Source organism: Dermacentor albipictus, chromosome 7, assembly GCF_038994185.2.
Source record: "Dermacentor albipictus isolate Rhodes 1998 colony chromosome 7, USDA_Dalb.pri_finalv2, whole genome shotgun sequence".
NCBI classification, from domain to species: domain Eukaryota; kingdom Metazoa; phylum Arthropoda; class Arachnida; order Ixodida; family Ixodidae; genus Dermacentor; species Dermacentor albipictus.
In genome coordinates this window covers 52,710,893-52,715,391 of record NC_091827.1, presented here as the reverse complement: position 1 = coordinate 52,715,391, position 4,499 = coordinate 52,710,893, and the positions used below count along the sequence as shown (strand labels likewise).

Sequence of the window (4,499 nt, the reverse complement as noted above, 5' to 3'; positions counted from 1 at the left end):
TTATACAGGAAGTTCCATTTCTCGCTCATAATGGCTCAACACTGTCAATTGCCCCATTACAGCCCCGTTAATATCTCTCGCACGAATGTCCTGGAGAGTAAGCATGTGCAACGACTATAAATACAAACTATTGATAAAGGTGCAGTGACAATGTGCCGTACAATGTGGTGCACTAACTATTCCAGCTACCGCCTGCTACACTTGCTTACTGTTTTGTGCACGGTCGTCTTTCCCAAGTAACTCCATTACGATATCTTGTTTTGGCAGAGCTCGGGCAGTATTACAGATATGGTGTAGATTTCCTAGCGCTATAGAGTTTCAGCCGCAGTGTGGCAAAACTGTGTACGTGGCGGCACGTTCTTAACGTGAAGGTGCCTTCGTTGCCAAAAACAAAAACAAGAAGGGGAGGGGGGGGGGGGGGGTGAGGAACGTGCTCATATGAACCAATCGCACAGACTGTGGCTCTAGTGCCTGGGCGTCTCGCCATAAACTTTAACTTATCCGTCGGTAATATGGAGAGCGAAACCTTGACAGAGTCTCCATTTCGCACGCTTCAAAAGGGAATGAAATCCGATCCTCAATCTGACGTTGCGTTATATGCTGTGGCAAGGACGTTTTGTTAGTGGTTTTTCTATAAAAGAGAGACTGCCTCCTTTCCAGAAAATGACTTTCATCTTGAAACCGGGTGACACACCGAGTTAGCCATCCTCTCATGTTTCTGAAAACATCTAAGTATGTGGTGCCCATATTGAAATTATTCCAGATATTTTTATGTGCTCCCTAATCCTCACGAAAAGGCATTTCTCTTAAACTGTGCAATGCAGAAAACCTCTTCTCATTTGTAGCCTTCAATAGATTACAAAGGCAGCTGAACATTTGCCACTACTATTTCTATCTTGTTGAGTTTCAACAAAATTGTTTCATTAGTTAACTAACCTAATAAGTCGTCCTAGAATTCATCTTCTTAATTCTTTCCAGTTAAATTAGTAGTGCACACGTGTGCTTAGCTCAATGACACCGAATACTGAATAACGTGTTGAATAGACGTGTTTCACTGCTGCGTTTTATGCAAATATAGCAGAGACATCGCACAATTGACGAATATATTAGGAGTAAAAATTTGTCGAAGCTATCAACTTGTTCTGTCTCAAGTTGAACTAAATATTACAGAAATTTAATTAACAGGAGTAAACAGCCTTAGCGTGCCAAGGATAAGGATTAATAAAAAATACTTGTTCATTCAGGAAACACAAAACAAAGCCAGACTTTTATTATATGTGTGCATAAAGCTTTACTGGAAAAAATAATTTGTCCGTGTTGAAGAAATGTTTTATTTTGAACAAAACTCTTTTCAGCAGTACTGTGTAGTTTGTTCTTACTTCGACAAAAGTGAGGTAATTGCAATATTCGCCATGTGAGGAAAGATTTGTTCATGAAACGCCAAATCAGCGCCAGCGAGCACAACGAAAATGTAGTTGAAATTGGGACTTAAGCCGTAGGCCTGGGTCAGGGTGATAGTCGATTGTTTAAGGCCAATGAATCTTTATATTTCCCTAAAGCCTAACCATGTTGAAAAGCATTTCGGAAGTACGAGGGATGAGAGTTCCCACAACATTTGCATAACTTTAATACAGCAAAAACATATTTCTTGCTCTAACACTCCTACAATTTTTGGACGAACTCCTTGCGTAGGTACAATGCATGATCGCTGACTTTTATAGAAATATCATTTTCTTCGGGTTCCCTTACAGAGCCGCTATGAAGTTGTTCACCGTCAGCGTCATCGTGTGCGTCTTTCTAGGATTAGGATTCGCGAATTCAGGTAAGAACTAAGCTACCTTTTATTTTGCCAGAGTGTTGACGTAGACTTCCATTGTTGGTTGGCTCCATTGTTGGTTCCATTGTTTCCAGCAACTGTGTGATTTCCAAATGTTTTCTATCATCGTAGCTGCTGTTACGGTCACATATTCTCGCTATGTACCGTGAAGAAATTGATGGGTCAAATTATTCAGGACTGTGGTGCTGTTAGCTGGCACATAATTTAAGGTTGCGCACCACGACTTGCCACAGTACCTTATGGATTCTTTTTTTTGTTCTCTTTCCACCTCGTGACGTTGCTTCACTTACTCGTAACCATTCGTAATACCTTGAAGATGTTATTGGGGAGGTGACATGCTCCTGTCAGCATTCATCAAATGTTATCTCACTACAGCGGACCAACTTTAACAAAGAATCATCATCTAGGCAAACCTAAATGTTCCCACCGTGGTCTCGCAACATGGCATCGTAACTTATATGGTGAAGTGTCAAGCAACAAGGCATCGCTTACGTGTCATATAAATAACGTAGCATGTACGTAAGCTTTCTTTTCCTTTCTCACACACGAAATATATTCACATACTGGCAGTAACAATGTGCGCTTAACAACAAAGTATCTGACAGCTCGAATCGAATCCAATTCCACTGCTTTAAGAACGAGTACTCCTAAAGCGCTTATTGCAATACAAGTAGATGCAGCGCGTTCCTTATGAGGACAAAAGGAGCGTCACACTTGGCACGTAAGGTGTCTAATCAGTTTTTTTCTCATCTGCTTATCGACGTGAGTGCTCTTCTTGGTAAACCACCAGCCACGCCAAGTGGCCATGTTAGTGAAACTTATCACAAGAACAGTGTTTTGGGTAAAACAAAGTCCGCAGTTTTTACTGGCGCAATAGAACGAGCACCATCGATAACTCATGTTCACGCATTATTATCACCATTACCGCGTAATAAAGAAAGAGTTATGATGAAGGAAACTCGGTGTTCCATATCATCACCTTCATTCGGATAACATTAACATATGTTATGCCCTGTTACTCAGAACACGTGGGAATACCCATGAATACTTAACCTCCATATTATGAACACAAGGTTCACAAGCTCAAAAACACAGGCACGAGAAGGAGCTGTTGCTCAGGAGCTAGGTGTACAAAATTCACTGGTGTATTGCACTACTCTCCTGAAACACTAAACACAATGGTGGTTTGGGTGCTCGCGTCAAGAAATTCGGTTCTTTGATGTTCGTTTTTTTTACTTTATATTATCAACAAATTTACCACTGTCCTTTCCTCGATGACAGAGCTTTTGCGTCCCGTTTCTGACGTATCGCCTCAACTTCTTTTCTTATGGGTATGAAAAAGGCGCTTCAAGCGAAACGTATTTGCATCGTTACACTTTACAACGTTTCTTTTGCTTAGAAGATCCGGCGTGCCCGTTCCTCGACTGTGCGAAGGAGTCGACGATCGGGTGCTTCCTTACCGAGCAGAGATGTCAGTGCTTCTGCGGTAAGTTGGCGCTGCTTAATTATCTTTTCGTTGAGGCAGCATCACTTACTTGCCCGATAAGATAAATGTGATTTTTGTATCTGCCTTTGTTACTTCGAGGGCCGCGAAAATAGTTCTTTTGCACCGAAATCATGGCTACAACCCACAAATTCAACGTCTTCGCGTTGTCGTGACTCTGCCAAAGAAGTTACCCCGGTGGCATACCATCAAAAAACTTCGAATGACATTACCGCCCACCCAGGAATCTCTAACGCGAGAGGTGCCTTCTGAAGCTGTAGTCTTGGGCAGAATGTGTTTCCGTTCCTTTTGTGTACCGGTTTTCCCAGCGGTGTTCGACTGGTTTGCTTCCGTGATAGGTTAAGAGGTCGGACGGTGGTGAGGATGATTAGAATTGAGAGAATGTTGGCGCCGAGAAGGCGAGGCTGGATGAAAAGTTATTGAGGCACGATTTTATTTGACGCGAGAGATTCGGTCAGAGAGTAATGCGAGGGTGCGGCGCCAGCTTTCGGCGCAAGTCACGTCTTCATGCCGCGGAAGTGGTGACTAGGCGGCACGTATAACAGGCAGGGGTGGGGTGGGGGTGGCATCTTTCTCTTACCCTTTGTTCGTTGCAGCGGTGCGGCAGACACGAAAGCTTATCTTACAATCATTATCACATTACATCAAATCTGCATATTTATTCGAAAATATTGTAGTATATTACGTCATGGCAAATTCATTGCCGTAAATCATATCGGCATCGTCCTGGCGCGGTGCTGTCATTGAAGTGCCGCGTTTCTTTCTCTTTCTTTTTCCAGTTGAGCGAGAGGATCCATGCGAATATGTTGTGCGCAACTACGAGAGCACGTGCAGTCCTCAGCAGTTTATGCATTGTATCTCGGACAATGATGCATGCAAATGTCGCTGCGGTAAGTGTTTTGAAAGATAAAGGCGGTATTTGTTTTGCTTCGTTCGTACGCTACGCATTGTCCAGTATACTGCTTCGTGCAATAGTATACACTGTATTCATTGTCAGTTCATCTGATCTTCCAAGTGTTTAGAGCTGCACCGGCAACCTGTCTTTATGCAGAACATTTTGTCCCATGCGAAGCACCTTGCCTTGCCTTGCATGGGTCGTCTGTAATATATATATATATATATATATATATATATATATATATATATATATATAAACGA

At 42.5% G+C, this 4,499-nt stretch overlaps 1 long non-coding RNA gene across 1 annotated transcript; it reads left to right on the top strand.

Moving 5' to 3' along the window:
• The first annotated feature begins 611 nt into the window (after positions 1-611).
• On the top strand, positions 612-3,328 carry LOC139047439 (uncharacterized). The gene is made up of 3 exons (XR_011507155.1): positions 612-732; positions 1,752-1,822; positions 3,237-3,328. It is a non-coding gene; the product is annotated as an uncharacterized lncRNA (long non-coding RNA).
• The last annotated feature ends 1,171 nt before the right edge of the window (positions 3,329-4,499 follow it).